Source organism: Eurosta solidaginis, unplaced genomic scaffold (assembly GCF_040869045.1).
Source record: "Eurosta solidaginis isolate ZX-2024a unplaced genomic scaffold, ASM4086904v1 ctg00001675.1, whole genome shotgun sequence".
Classification (NCBI taxonomy): domain Eukaryota; kingdom Metazoa; phylum Arthropoda; class Insecta; order Diptera; family Tephritidae; genus Eurosta; species Eurosta solidaginis.
The window spans coordinates 28,202-45,431 of NW_027137231.1; the positions used below are offsets into that span (position 1 = coordinate 28,202).

Consider the following 17,230-nt stretch of genomic DNA (forward strand, 5'->3'; position numbering starts at 1 on the left):
CTCTCGCTCCCCGAGTCCGACGCATCGCTTAATTCGTATTTGTCGTCCTTGGATTGCGACTCAGTCCTCTTCTTTACATCGTCCTTATTACAGTCAGGTAATGAGTCGTTCATCTTGGTCGTACGACCACCTGCCCGACAAGGCGGGCTCAGCGGTCCAGTATTATATACGGGGAAAGAACCGTCCGCCACAGCAGCGCCCCTTACTGTGGTAAGGTCATTAATACTTCCCGAGGTGGCCCGGTATCGGGAAGGCTCCGTTCGAATACAGCCGAATTTATCCCCTGGCTGCAAATCGTCCAATAGGCACGGTCCGCATAACACCCTGGATTAGGGGGTTGGCAGTTCTTGGTCACCGACATCCCGCCGCCCTCGTATGAGGCGAAACGGCGTAGATGTCAGTCCTAAACAGCTCCGCCTCATAGTCGGGCGCTATGGAGTTCGGCTAAGCCCTCACACCAACGACAAGGTGCCTATCCTAGTGAGGGCAATCGCAATATACATTATTACAACTTGAGGACAATTTGAAAACAACTTGAAACGCCTTGGATCATTTTACTTGAATTCATTGTTCATTATTAATTTTTTGAAAAAAATATGCAAAGTGAGCATATAAATCTATGTATAAAAAGAAGTGTATATTTTGATTGTCACTCCATAACTCGAGAACGGCTCGACAGATTGCCATGAAATTTTTAGAAAAGATACAGGAAGGAGAGGTGATGGTTAGCTGATTTTGAAATCTCAAATCGGCTTAGCCATATATGTATATAAATCAAATTCTGTGTGTGTGTGTGTTCGCTATGGAAACGTATTTCCCACACATCAATCATCACCAAATTTTGGTTATGGGTTCCTTCGATCAACGGAAAGATTTTAGGGTAAAAATAATTTCGATATATAAAAGGGGCGTGGCACCTCCCATACAAATGGAATCTTTGGTACTGCATACCTTTTGAAGGTATACATGAACATTGAAATTCAATGAGGAGTTATATGAGGTCAAACTCTAACACCACCAAGAAAATTTGGAATTTGGATAAAGGGGGCGTGGCACCTCCCATACAAATGGAGTCTTTAGTAATGCATAACATTGAAGGTATACATACCAGAACATTGAAATTCAGTAAGGAGTTATATGAGGTCAATCCCTAATACCACCAAGAAAATTCGGAATTGGGAAAAAGGGGGCGTGGAACCTCCCATTCAAATGGAATCTTTGGTACTGCATAACTTTGAAGGTATACATGCCAGAACATTGAAATTCAGTAAGGAGTTATTTGAGGTCAATCCTTAACACCACCAAGAAAATATGGAATTGGGAAAAAGGGGGGTGGCACCTCCCATACAAATGGAATATATTATACTGCATATATCTGGATGTCGTAATGGTAGGATAATTAAAATTGGTAAGGAGCTATGTGACGTTAAGTCCTAAAACCTCCAGTAAAATGTGGAATGGAGAAAAGCTATGGCTGAAGTACAAACTTAAGTTATTTTAACACCTAAAGTGTGACTGCATTGTTGAGTTTAGCTGTTATGCCTTTTGGACGTTTAGTAATCTGCCGCTGTTAAAAAAATTGTTTAGCTTCAGTCTATCTACATCTTCTATAAAAATCAAATTCTGTGTGTGTGTTCCCTATGAAAACGTGTTTGCTATACTTCGATCATCACCAAATTTTGGCTCGAGGTTCCTTCGATCAAGACGAAAGTTTTTCATATTTCAGAATTAAGAATTTTAAATTTAAATGTTTTTGTTTTTTGGCTATGCGAAAGAACTATCTTAGCTCCCAAAAATGATCATGTTAACAAAATCTATGATCGTTTTCAAAATCAATTTCCTGGTGAAGTGACGAAATATAAATCGATCGACACCGTTACACATGAAGTTAAAATTGTGAATTATCCAAATGAATTTCTATACTCCTTAGAACCAAAAGGAATGCCTGCGCATATATCAACTTTGAAAATTGGCTCACCAGTCATGCTTCTTCGGAATGTAATCAAAGCAACAATCATCAGCGGTAAAAGCAATACAATAATATAAAATAAGATACAAGAATAAAATGTTTTCACAGAAAATTTAACCAAATATGCGTACAAAATTCATTTCAATTTACAAAATAATAAATTAAATTATCAACAAACAAAACAGAAAAAATAACGCAACATCCATTCGATCTCGGGCGTTACAACGTGCGCCTGGTAAAGCTAGTTTATTATATAACTTTTCTTTTAGTGTTTTGTTTTAATAACTTGGCGAATTGGGTAATGGAAAGTCCGTGTTAAGCTGACATCGGAAACGCCTGTTTTTTTTTAAATAACTTTTGAACATTTAGAACAAGTTAAATATCGCAATTACTTTCTTATAACTGGCAGTTATGCTCATCCGTTGATACCACTTTCGGCCATATCCGACCAATTTTCGACATGAACAATAAATGGCATAAACAGTCTTAAACGAGTAGACAATATAGTAACGCGCCGGACGCCGCCGCCGCCGCCGCGCCGATATTTTTGACTTTCGGCGGCGGCGTGCGAAAAACGACCCTAATCGGCTGCGTATATCTCTAGTGTCACACCCATTTTACAATGTTTTTTCTAAAGTTATATTTTGCGTCCGTCCGTCCGTCCGTCCGTTAACACGATAACTTGAGTAAATTTTGAGGTATCTTGATGAAATTTGGTATGTAGGTTCCTGGGCACTTATCTCAGATCGCTATTTAAAATGAATAATATCGGACTATAACCACGCCCACTTTTTCGGTATCGAAAATTTCGAAAAATCGAAAAAGTGCGATAATTCATTACCAAAGACGGATAAAGCGATGAAACTTGGTAGGTGAGTTGAACTTATGACGCAGAATAGAAAATAAGTAAAATTTTGGACAATGGGCGTGGCACCTCCCACTTTTAAAAGAAGGTAATTTAGAAGTTTTGCAAGCTGTAATTTGGCAGTCGTTGAAGATATCATGATGAAATTTGGCAGGAACATTACTCCTATTAACATATGTGTGCTGAATAAAAATTAGCAAAATCGGAGAACGACCAAAATTTAAAAAAAAGTAAATATCTTTACAGTATATAAGTAAATTATGTCAACATTCAACTCCAGTAATGATATGGTGCAACAAAATACAAAAATAAAAGAAAATTTCAAAATGGGAGTGGCTCCGCCCTTTTTCATTTAATTTGTCTAGGATACTTTTAATGCCATAAGTCGAACAAAAATTTACCAATCCTTGTGAAATTTTGTAGGGGCTTAGATTCTAGGACGATAACTGTTTTCTGTGAAAAAGGGCGAAATCGGTTGAAGCCACGCCCAGTTTTTATACACAGTCGACCGTCTGTCTTTCCGCTCGGCCGTTAACACGATAACTTGAGCAAAAATCGATATATCTTTACTAAACTCAGTTCACGTTATTATTTGAACTCGCTTTGTATTGGTATAAAAAATGGCCGCAATCCGACTATGACCACGCCCACTTTTTCGATATTGAAAATTACGAAAAATGAAAAAAATTTTATAATTCTATACCAAATACGAAAAAAGAGATGAAACATGATAATTGGATTGGTTTGTTGACGCAAAATATAACTTTAGAAAACAACTTTGCAAAGTGGGTGTGACACCTACCATATTAAGTAGAAGAAAATGAAAAAGTTCTGTAGGGCGAAATCAAAAGTCCTTGGAATCTTGGCAGGAATACTGTACGTGGTATTACATATATAAATAAATTAGCAGTACCCGACAGATGATGGTCTGGGTCACCCTGGTCCACATTTTGGTCGATATCTCGAAAACGCCTTCACATATACAACTACAACTTAAAAGCCTCATTAATACCTTTAATTTGATACCCATATCGTACAAACACATTATAGAGTCACCCCTGCTCCACCTTTATGGCGATGTCTCGAAAAGGCGTCCACCTATAAACCTAAGGCCCACTCCCTTTTAAAACACTCATTATCACCTTTCGTTTGATACCCATATGGTACAAACGCATAAACGCATTCTAGAGTCAAACCTGGTCCATATTTACAACGATATCCCGAAAAGGTGTCCACCTATAGAACTAGGGGCTACTCCCTTTGAAAATACTCATTAACACCTTTCATTTGATACCCATATCGTACAAACAAATTCTAGAGTCAGCCCCGGTCCACCTTTATCGCGATATATCGAAAAGGCGTCCACCTATAGAACTAAGGCCCACTCCCTTTTAAAATACTCATTAACACCTTTCGTTTGATACCCATAATGTACAACGCATTCTAGAGTCACCCCTGGTCCACCTTTATGTCGATATCTCGAATAGGCGTCCACCCATAGAACTAAGGCCCACTCCCTTTTAAAATACTCATTAACACCTTTCGTTTGATACCCATAATGTACAAACGCATTCTAGAGTCACCCCTGGTCCACCTTTATGTCGACATCTCGAAAAGGCGTCCACCTATAGAACTAAGGCCCACGCCCTTTTAAAATACTCATTAAAAACTTTCGTTTGACACCCATATCGTACAAACAAATTCTAGAGTCACCCCTGGTCCACCTTTATAGCGATATCTCGAAAAGGCGTCCACCTATCGAACTAAAGCCCACTCCCTTTTAAAATACTCATTAACACCTTTCATTTGATACCCATATCGTACAAACAAATTCTAGAGTCACCCCTGGTCCACCTTTATGGAGATATCTCGAGAAGCCGTCCTCCACTCCCTTTTAAAATACTCATTAACACCTTTAGTTTGATACCCATATTGTACGAACGCATTCTAGAGTCACCCCTGGTCCACCTTTATGGCGACATCTCGAAAAGGCGTCCACCTATAGAACTAAGGCCCACGCCCTTTTAAAATACTCATTAAAAACTTTCATTTGACACCCATATCGTACAACCAAATTCTCGAGTCAGCCCCGGTCCACCATGTCATACAAACACATTCCAGGGTTACCCTAGGTTAATTTTCCTACATGGTTATTTCCCCTTATCTTGTCTCCATAGCTCTCAACTGAGTATATAATGTTCGGTTACAACCGAACTTAGCCTTCCTTACTTGTTTCATATTTGATATGAAATTGTGGCATTTTTTTTCATTTTTCGTAATTTTCGATATCGAAAAAGTGAGCGTGGTTATAGTCCGATTTCGGCCATTTTTTATACCAAGATAAAGTGAGTTCAGATAAGTACGTGAACTGAGTTTAGTAAAGATATATCGATTTTTTGGCGGCCACCGTGGTGTAATGGTAGCGTGCTCCGCCTATCACACCGTATGCCCTGGGTAAAGCAACATCAAAAATTTTAGAAATAAGGTTTTTAAATTAGAAGAAAATTTTTCTAAGCGGGCTCGCCCCTCGGCAGTGTTTGGCAAGCGCTCCGGGTGTATTTCTGCCATGAAAAGCTATGTGAAAACTCATCTGCCTTGCAGATGCCGTTCGGAGACGGCATAAAACATGTAGGTCCCGTCCGGCCAATTTGTAGGGAAAATCAAGAGGAGCACGACGCAAATTGGAAGAGAAGCTCGGCCTTAGATCTCTTCGGAGGTTATCGCGCCTTACATTTATTTATTTATTTTTTTTTATATCGATTTTTGCTCAAGTTATCGTGTTAACGGGCGAACGGAAGGACCGACGGTCGACTGATTATAAAAACTGGGCGTGGCTTCAACCGATTTCGCCCTTTTTCACATAAAAGAGTTATCGTCATAGGATCTATGCCCCTACCAAATTTCACAAGGATTGGTAAATTTTTGTTCGACTTATGGCATTAAGAGTATTCTAGACGAATTAAATGAAAAAAGGCGCAGCCATTTGAAATTTTCTTTTATTTTTGTATTTTGTTGCACCATATCATTACAATATGAGTATCATTATAATAACCAAATTTCATCGTGATATCTTCAACGACTGCCAAATTACAGCTTGCAAAACCTTTAAATTACCTTATTTTAAAAGTGGGCGGTGCCACTCCCATTGCCCAAAATTTTACTAATTTTCTATTCTGCGTCATAAGTTCAACCCACCTACCAAGTTTCATCGCTTTATCCGTCTTTGGTAATGAATTATCGCACTTTTTCTGTTTTTCGAAATTTTCGATATCGAAAAAGTTGGCGTGGTTATGGTCCGATTTCATTAATTTTAAATAGCGATCTGAGATGAGCGCCCAGGAACCCACATACCAAATTTCATTAAGATACCTCAAAATTTACTCAAGTTATCGTGTTTAGGGACGGACGGAAGGACGGACATGGCTAAATGAATTTCTTTTTTCGCCCAGATCAGTTTGATATATAGAAGTCTATATCTATCTCGTTTAGTTTATGCCGTTACGGATTGCCGTTATGCGAACAAAGTTAAATACTCTGTGAGCTCTGCTCACCTGAGTATAAAAATAGTTGATATAGTAAGCAAACTGTATCATTGAGAATACGTGGTACACTATGAGCTGTGTTAAAGAATATCAACATAAACAAGTAAGGAAAGTTAAGTTCGGGTGTAACCGAACATTACATACTCAGTTGAGAGCTACGGTGGCAACATAAGGGAAAATAACCATGTAGGAAAATGAACCGAGGGTAACCCTGAAATGTGTTTGTGTGACATGTGTATCAAATGAATGGTATTAAAGAGTATTTTAATAGGGAGTGGGCCATAGTTCTATAGGTGGATGCCATTTAGGGATATCGCCATAAAGGTGGATCAGGGTTGACTCTAGAATTTGTTTGTACGATATGTGTATCAAATGAAAGGGGTTAATGAGTATTTCAAAAGGGCGTGGGGTTTAGTTCTACAGGTGGACGCTTTTTCGAGATATCGCCATAAAGGCGGGCCAGGCGTGACTATAGAATGTGTTTGTACGATATGGGTATCAAATTAAAGGTATTAATGAAGGTTTTAAAAGGGAGTGGTCGCCTTTTCGAGATATTGCCATAAAGGTGGACCAGGGGTGACTCTGGAATGCGTTTGTACGATATGGGTATCAAATGAAAGGTGTTAATGAGTATTTTAAAAAGGAGTGGGCCTTAGTTCTATAGGTGGACGCCTTTTCGAGATATCGCCATAAAGGTGTACCAGGGGTGACTCTAGAATGTGTTTGTACGATATGGGTATCAAATGAAAGGGGTTAATGAGCATTTTAAAAGGGAGTGGGCCTTAGTTCTATAGGTGAACGCCTTTTCGGGATATCGCTATAAAGGTGGACCAGGGGTGACTCTAGAATGCGTTTGTACAATATGGGTATCAAACGAAAGGTGTTAATGAGTATTTAAAAAGGGCGTGGGGCTTAGTTCTATAGGTGGACGCCTTTTCGAGATATCGCCATAAACGTGGACCAGGGGTGACTCTAGAATGTGTTTGTACTATATCGGTATCAAATTAAAGGTATTAATGAGGGTTTTAAAAGGGAGTGGTGGTAGTTGTAAAGGTGGTCGCCTTTTCGAGATATCGGCATAAAGGTAGACCAGGGGTACCTCTAGAATGCGTTTGTACAATATGGGTACCAAACGAAAGGTATTAATGAGTATTTTAAAAGGGAGTGGGCCTTATTTCTATAGGTAGACGCCTCGAGATATAGCCATATAAATGGACCAGGGGTGACTCTAGAATATGTTTGTTCGATATGGGTATCAAATGAAAGGTGTTAATAAGTATTTTAAAAGGGCGTGGGGCTTAGTTCTATAGGTGGACGCCTTTTCGAGATATCGCCATAAAGGTGGACCAGGGGTGACTCTAGAATGTGTTTGTACGATATGGGTATCAAATTAAAGGTATTAATGAGTATTTTAAAAGGGCGTGGGGCATAGTTCTATAGGTGGACGCCTTCTCGAGATATCGACCAAAATGTGGACCAGGGTGACCCAGAACATCGTCTGTTGGATACCGCTAATTTATTTATATATATAATACCACGAACAGTATTCCTGCCAAGATTCCAAGGGCTTTTGATTTCGCCCTGCAGAACTTTTTCATTTTCTTCTACTTAATATGGTTGGTGTCACACCCATTTTACAAAGTTTTTTTCTAAAGTTATATTTTGCGTCAATAAACTAATCCAAATACCATGTTTCATCCCTTTTTTCGTATTTGGTATAGAATTATGGCATTTTTTTCGTTTTTCGTAATTTTCGATATCGAAAAAGTGGGCGTGGTCATAGTCCGATTTCCGCCATTTTTTATACCAATACAAAGTGAGTTCAGATAAATATGTGGCGTTCCAAAATGGAAGCCTTCTTTGTGTCCGCTATGTGACGTTACCTTCTTAAATGCTGCTTGCTTTTGGAGGGCGCCGCCTCCAAATTGTTGCTATTTTGGGTTTAGGTAATTATATCCGCCGAGGGGGCCTTCTCCTCCAGAACATCAAATACTCACTGCTTCCGAGATAGGAACAAAGAAACAACAACTTTTTTCCACTTGGTTTTAATTTATTTTAGAAAGGACTGTGCGCGATGTCAAAGACGGTCAAAATTGTAATGTCACTCGTTTCTTTTATCTATCTTATCTACATGTTGTTTTATGTGACGTTAGCTGCAGTTTTACTTGACATGCGTGTTGCCACTGCGTGCGCCTGTCAAGTATCACTAAAGCCCCAACCACATAAGATACCTTATTATAATTTACTAATGCTACATCGACCTTCCTTTAAAAAAAGAAGAATTTGGCAACTTGATCATTTTTGCCATATTCTTCTTTTTGCATTCTATATAATTAATTGGTTGGAATGAACGAATATATTAGGATTTTTGAATTTTCGTTTTGTTTTTTTTTTTTCTTCTCTTTTAGGTACATATATAAATCAGATTGTATGAATTTCCTCTTCTTACATTTATATTAACATATACATATATTAGAAAAAAATTTTACAAATTGTACATATTCATTTTAGTATAACGATTTGGTTTATATTAAATTTTTCCATTTTCATAGGAAAATAAATTTCTTAGATACTATTTAAATAGTTACCATTACGTTATACATTAGTGATTATTTTGGTTCTGTAATTTTTGATAATACAATTTAACTTTGAATTTTCATTTTCTTGAGTTTACATTAGAAAAATATAAGTATATACATTTTAAATTAGTTTTTTTTTCAAGTTTTTGTTTTTTTGTGGTTTTTTTTTTGTGCCTTCTTGCCTATTTAACAGTGCTTATTTACCTAACACTTAAATTATTAGAATATTTTGGATTTTTTTTTTTTGTTTTTTTTTTTTTTATAAAATATTACTTTATTTTTATAAGTCGATTTTTGTGTACTTCTTTTTCCTTTTTATTTGTTTCGTCAATAATTGTTGCATTAGGCCCGTCTATTTTAGTTACCATAAATGGACCTTGATATATATTTTCGTGTTTTTGATGAGGCTCTTTTTGTAAAAGAACCTTGTTGCCTACTTGGATAGATAACGGACGTGCCGTTTTATCAAAATGTCTTTTAGTTTGAATTTTATGCTTATCTATTAAATGTTTTGCCAATTCATGTGATTTTTGCATTCTAAATTTGACTTCCTTACTATAGTTTTCCACGTTATAAATGGGATCTATTTGTTCTTTTTTTTAATTCGTGTGGCAATGTAGCCTCAAAGGGAGTAAATTGGTTATTGAAAGCTGTATGTGTTGTTGTGTTATGGAAAAATGTGTAGTATTTCTGGTATGTGTCCCAATCGGAAAATGTTTCATCTAGGTATGCCCTTAAATATTCATTAAAAACTCTATGATTTCTTTCAACTGAACCAACCGTTTCATGGTGGTAGGCCGTTGAAAAATCATGTTTAATATTTAAAAGTTTGGTTAATTCGAAAAATACTTAATTTTTAAACTCTGTTCCTAAATCAGATCTAATGGATTTCATTATTCCGTAATTTAAAATGAAACTCTCAAAAATTGCTGCTGCTACTGTTTTAGCTGACTTATCTGGTATTGCAACTGTTACCAGATATTTAGTTAAATCACAAATCATGGTAACTGCGAACCTGTTACCATATTTTGATTCTGATAGAGGTCCTGTTGTATCTATTATTAAAATATCAAACGGTTTGCAAGGTGTAGGTGTAATAACTAATTGTTCTTTTGTTTTAGGTTTCGCTTTATTTAAAAGGCACTTATTGCAATTTTTAACGAATTTAGCTATATCACGACTCATATATTTCCAATAGTATTTAGTTCTCAATTTTGCATATAGTTTCTTCGTACCGCAGTGTCCGCCTAGAAGTGGGTCATCGTGAAAAATTGTCATCAGTTTCTGTTTTTTGTCGGTCTCTGTTACCGTTTCTACTGGGCCTGTTAATATAATTTGTAAACTTTTTAAAATTTGATTTCCTCTATCTTTTAAATTTGTGATCGTGAAATATTTGAAAAATATATAATTTTTTGGCCATCCTAACTGCTTAATCTTGTGAATGTCGGCTACTTTTTCAAGCCTCAAAAGTAACAATCTAAATTCGTTATTTCCTTGGCATTCGCAAAATTAAGTAACTCGATTTTTTTGTGTTTTAAATGTGCACATAGTTGAAAATTTGATATTTGGTCGCTTTTATCGTAGGTTAGTTGTGTTTTAACTTGCGGTGTTTTCTTCGAGAAGTCGTACGAAAATTTGTCGTAAACCTGCACTGCTTGTATTTCACTAGTTTCGTCTGTCTTGGATTTGTCGTCATTTTGTGGTTTTGTCTGTCTTGACTTTGACCTTGTTGTAACTGCTAAAACATGTTTCGTCGAGTCTTTTATTTCGTCTATTGTTATTCGTGAAAGCGCGTCAGCCACAACGTTCGATTTGCCTTTAACGTATACTATTGTAAAATTATATTCTGCAAGTTCTAATCTTATTCTTGTAAGTTTGGATGACGGATCCTTCATATTAAAAAGATAAACTAATGGTCGATGGTCGGACTTTACTATAAAATGTGTACCGTAAACGTACGGACGAAATTGTTTAATTGCGAAATATATTGCTAAAAGTTCTAACTCAATGATAGATTTTTTCTGTTCTGCTTTGTTAAAAGATTTTGAAGCGAAACAGATTGGCATGTCAGCATCTTCATGCTTTTGACTTAATATAGCACCGCATCCACCTTTGAAGCATCAACTGTAATTATGAACTCTTTACTAAAGTCAGGATACTGTAAAATTTGAGGAGACGTTAAAGCTAATTTTAATTTCGAAAAAGCAACTTCACAAGCTTCGTCCCAAACAAATTCCACTTTTTTTCTACTTAAACGATTGAGAGGTGCTGTCAGCAATGCGAAATTCGGAATAAATCGTCTATAATAGTTTGCAAAGGCGACAAAGCGCCGAACGGAATCTTTGTCAGTAGGCTTTGTATATTTTTTAATCGCATTTATTTTAGAATCGTCTGGCAACAATCCTTTCGAGGAACATTTGTGTCCTAGGAAAGTTACCTCGGAACGAAGGAAATTACATTTGTTGGGATTCAGCTTTAAGTTGAATTTTTTACAAGTTTCAAAGCTTTCTCTAAATTTTTACAATGATGTGTCTCGCTACACCCTATGACGATAATATCGTCGATATACATGAATGCTTGAATAGGCGCGATGCCTGAAAATGCTAGTGACATCATACGCGAAAATGAATTGGGTGCTACATTTAAACCAAAAGGTAAGACTTTCCACCGAAAAACTCCTCTATCAGTACTAAAAGATGTTACGTCCCTGGAGTTAGGATGCAATAGAATTTGATGGAAACCAGAAAAAAGATCCAAAGTTGAAAAATATTTTGCCCTACCAAGATTATCAAGTATATCGTCCACTCGTGCTAAGGGAAATTTGTCAGCGATAAGCCTTTTATTAATCGCTCTAAAATCTACGCACATACGATATGGCTTTTGACCTGTGGTATCTTTTTTTGGAACTAAAATTAGTGGGCTATTGTAATTTGAAAAACTTGGCTCTATTAAATCGTTCTGCAGTAAATTATCAACCTATTTATTTCTTCCCGTTGTGAATAAGGCAAACGATAGTTTTTAATGTAAACCGGGTGTTTGTCAGTCAATCTAAGTTTCTGTTCGTAAAAGTTGTTAAGAGTCATACGGTCCGTTTTTAAAGCAAATACATCGGCATATTTTAGGCATAAATCAAGCAATTGGCATTGGTCATATTTTGGCATTTGTTTTTGTAGAACACTTTTTAATTCTTCCAGACGTTTTGTATTTTCTGAAGTTTCACTGATTTTGTATACGTGGAAGTTGGTAATTTCTTCGGTTACTATATTGCATTTGTTGACATATTTTACCTCATCGGTTATATTTAAAACTTTTAAAATTGGGTTATTTGTGTCAACAATGCACTTTGCGGTAAAAAAAACCACTACAAATTTTTATATTATGAGTTTCTGTGCCAATGCTAATTGTTATGCTATTGTTTGCATAGTCGATTATGCACTTATATGTTTTTAGAAAATCCATGCCGAGTATGCCGTCCGAAGGTATGTTAAAATCGTCACTTACTACGTGTAATTTATGCGGAATGAAAAAATTTGATGCAATTAAATTTGTATTTACTGTACCTAACGTTCAAACCGAATCTGTTGTTACACCTGTTATGTTAATAATATCTTTACCGTTAATTTGTACTCTATCTGTTAAACTTGAAAATTTAATGAAGGAAATATCAGCTTGAGAATCTACGATAAAAGTGCATGGCTTATAAGAATCACTACATTTTAATTCGATGAAATCGGAATAGTTGAGATTCAAACAGTAAACAGCGTTTTTAGGAAAATTTTCATCTAGTATTCTAGCTCTTGCTCCCCCAGTGTTCGCTCCTGAGGGGCATCCGCGTTTAAAGCACGCACATTAGCATTATTACTCGCATTTCCACGTCTGTTACTATTGTTTCCCCGAGAACTAGACCGATTGCCCGAATTATTGTTATTAGAATTATTACTGTGGCCTCTTCTACTATTGTTATTAAACCTATAACTGTTTCCATTATTATTGTATCTGCTGTTATTGTTATTGAAACGGCTGTTATTGTTATTGAAACGACTGCTATTGTTATTGAACCTATTACTGTAATTATGTCCCCTAAATCCGCCTCGAAAACTATTTGCCCTATTAACACGCGACTGAAACGCTAGCACTTGACGTTCTTTAACCTCATTATTACGTTCTACTATCATTTTTGCAACTACGTCCTTTGAGTCGCTGAAAGTAGTTGATGCTAAAATTGACTTTGCTCTACAGCCATTTCGTGAGCTTTCGCTTGCGTCATACCTTCAATGATCAGGGAACGCTCTAATGAGTCTGACAATTCTTCAACACGCTTGGCAAATTCCGAGTAGTTATTGTTTACCACATGTAAAGACGCGATTTTACCCGCGACAACTTTTGAATTGTCGGGTTTAATTCTACTTCGTAACGCGGCTTTAATTTGACTAACGGAATTTACCTCAGTTGGAATTGCTTCGCGTGCTTTACCCTCGAGCTTCGATTTTAGAAACGATATGAAAGTACCAGTTAAATTTTCATCGGCGAACTCTTCAAGTAATTCAATTTTGTCTATAAAGGACTCAAGTGCTAACGGATCGCCGCTGTAGTTTTCTCTAATAGAAGTAGCACACATGGTAATGAAAGATCTCTTTTGCTCGAGTGTTGCCATGATTTGATCGTTAAGATCTGAAGCTGAATTAGAAGAAGTTGAGGCAATGTTTGGACTAATTGGATCGTTAAAATCTGGGTTTAAGTGAGAAGAAGTTGAAGTTAATTTTGCACTATTGGAATCGTTGAGATTTGACTCTAAATTAGAAGTTAAATTTTTGCTAGAAGAATCTTCGAAGCCTGGGAAATCTGCTGACAAAGTTGATTTATTTTCCTGTTTTGCAACTTTTTCGGTCGACGATGAAGTTAAACTTTCCGAGCTTGACGTTAATTTATTGGAATCTGGTTCTGAATCTGAAGTTTTGTGAACTCCCTTCCTATCTCTAAGGTTGTACATGTAGTTATAAGAAGAGCAAAAGCATTAAGTTTAAACTACTATGAAATTAATGAAGCACTTATTGGGTGTATACTTGAAGCTGAAATGTTGAAAGGAAAAAAAAAAATTGGAAAGGGACAGTGAATTGTCGCTAACGAAATATTTGTAATTTACTGGAGAATCTAATTGAAACAAAAATATTGATACTAGAAAGCTGAAAGAAGAAATTGAATTTAGAATGGGCTCAAAAATTTAAAAGTATGAATGGCAAAAAATCTCAGTAATGTGGTAATCACGGACGCACCGCTTTGTTTAAAAAAATCTCATTTGGTTTTTAGGTAACCACCGTTTATATCAAAAAAATTCAATTGGTTTTCCACAAACCAACATTTATATCAAAATTCCAAAATTTATAGATTACACGTGAACTGTTTATCTAGTTCACTGAGTCTTATATGGTGAAAAAGAATTTTTTGGAGAATGTACGTATTAAAAAACTGAAGTATAATGAAAATTTGAGAAATGGAAATACAGACATGTGAAACTTTGAATGAAAAATGTGTGAAATGATTTGAAAATTTGAAATTAAAATTGAAGCTTGAGAGTATGGAAATTTGTAAAATGAATTGATAAGCTTTTAAATTAGAAATTTGAAAATATTAAAAATTTGAAGAAAATGTGGATTCGTAAAATAAGTTGAAACTTGAGAAAGAAATTTAAATGTAAATATGCAAATGTTGAATTTTATAAAATGGTTCTAAAATTTTAGAATTGTTGAAAACTGAAAAAGTATTAATTGTTAAGTTTAGACGGACGCACCGCTTTAATCAAAAAATGTATTTGGTTGTTCAACAGTACCACCGTTTTAATCGAAATCCAAAATAATTTATGTATATACGTAAATGTGTGTATGTAGAAAAAAATTTGCACAAAAACTACATATACATATGAAAGTAATATACTTAAGTGCTGTTTCCGAGGTTCTGCCTTAGCCGCCGCTGCTTTTTCTGCTGCGCTGCTGCCCCGATGTTGGTCCTGCTGCTGATACTGCGCTGCTGGTGTACAAATTTTATATGGCGTCGTTTTCGCGCCGTTATGCGTCTATATGTATTTATGTATATGGCGTGGTTTTTGTACCGCTATGTGAGCAAGTGGAGGAGTGCCGTTATGAAATTTGGTGACTGGTGGTACAGTTTGCGAATTATTTTCGTATTCTTAAATTAATATTGAAAATTTTTCTGCTTTTCTTAATTTTGTATTATCTCTGTTTGTTTTATTTGGTTTTGTTATATCGAAGATTTTGTGTTATTTCCGTTTCAATTAAAATTTTGTATTATGGTTTTACTCTTTTGTTAAATTTTGTTACCTCCTTTCTCATTAAAGATTTCGTTTATAATTGGCTTATTTCTGCCGTACATAGATTTTGTACTTTAGTTTTGTAAAATTTTGATTATCTCCGTAGAATTTAGGTTTTTTGTATATTATAGATTAATTTATATTCTTTTATTCCTGTAAAATTTAGTCGTTGGTATTAATTTTTTTGATTATCTCCGTAGAATTTAGGTTTCTATATTATAGATTAATTTATATTCTTTTATTTCTGTAAAATTTAGTCGTTGGTATTATTATTTTTGATTATTTTAAATGTATTAAGTTGTGTTAAATTTTATTGTATATTGTAAATTTTATTTTACTGCACCACCACTTTTCACTTTTTCACTCCACTCTACTCACATTTAGACTGCCAAATTTCAAATGACCGAGGGAGGCTCCAGCCTCACGGTCGCCATGTGGCGTTCCAAAATGGAAGCCTTCTTTGTGTCCGCTATTTGACGTTACCTTCTTAAATGCTGCTTGCTTTTGGAGGGCGCTGCCTCCAAATTGTTGCTATTTTGGGTTTAGGTAATTATATCCGCCGAGGGGGCCTTCTCCTCCAGAACATCAAATACTCACTGCTTCCGAGATAGGAACAAAGAAACCACAACTTTTTTCCACTTGGTTTTAATTTATTTTAGAAAGGACTGTGCGCGATGTCAAAGGCGGTCAAAATTGTAATGTCACTCGTTTCTTTTATCTATCTTATCTACATGTTGTTTTGTGTGACGTTGGTTGCAGTTTTACTTGACATGCGTGTTGCCACTGCGTGCGCCTGTCAAGTACCACTGAAGCCCCAACCACATAAGATACCTTATTATAATTTGCTAATGCTACAAATACGTGAACTTAGTTTAATAAAGATATATCGATTTTTGCTCAAGTTATCGTGTTAACGGCCGAGCGGAAGAACAGACGGCCGACTGTGTATAAAAATTGGCTGTGGCTTCAACCGATTTCGCCCTTTTTCACATAAATAAGTTATCGTCCCAGAATCTAAGCCCCTACCAAATTTCACAAGGATTGGTAAATTTTTGTTCGACTTATGGCATTAAAAGTATCCTAGACAAGTTAAATGAAAAAGGGCGGAGCCTCGCCCATTTTGAAATTTTCTTTTTTTTTGCATTTTGTTGCACCATATCATTACTGGAGTTGAATTTTGACATAATTTACTTATATACTGTAAAGATATTAAATTTTTTGTTAAAATTTGACTTTAAAAAAAAATTTTTTAAAAGTGGGCGTGGTCGTTCTCCGATTTTGCTAATTTTTATTAAGCATACATACAGTAAAAAGGGTAACGTTTCTGCCAAATTTCATCATGATATCATCAACGACTGCCAAATTACAGCTTGCAAAACTTTTAAATTACCTTCTTTTAAAAGTGGGCGGTGCCACGCCCATTGTCCAAAATTTTACTAATTTTCTATTCTGCGTCATCCTCACTCACCTACCAAGTTTCATCGCTTTATTCGTCTTTGGTAATGAATTATCGCACTTTTTCGGTTTTTCGAAATTTTCGATATCGAAAAAGTGGGCGTGGTTATAGTCCGATATTGTTCATTTTAAATAGCGATCTGAGATGAGTGCTCAGGAACCTACATACCAAATTTCATCTAGATACCTCAAAATTTACTCAAGTAATCGTGTTAACTGACGGACGGACGGACGGACATGGCTCAATCACATTTTTTTTCGATCCTGGGCCCGAATCGCCACATACGATCACGGATCGAAAACTATACGAAAGACAATTACGTGATACGTCAGACGTATGGGTCGATTGGCATTACCACATACGAAAGCTTTCGTATCGTAATTCATTCTCAATTCACAATAGATTTTAAGGTCCACATCACTGTGGATTTAATTTTTATGTCACAAAAGATGTGGAAATGTCAAAATATTTAAAAATTGTAATAAACAAACGAA

General features: G+C 35.9%; 1 protein-coding gene across 1 annotated transcript in view; it reads left to right on the forward strand.

The window, feature by feature from the left end:
- LOC137236284 (putative nuclease HARBI1) overlaps positions 1 to 17,230 on the forward strand; it is a 44,006-nt gene that overhangs the window by 25,857 nt on the left and 919 nt on the right. The window lies entirely within an intron of this gene.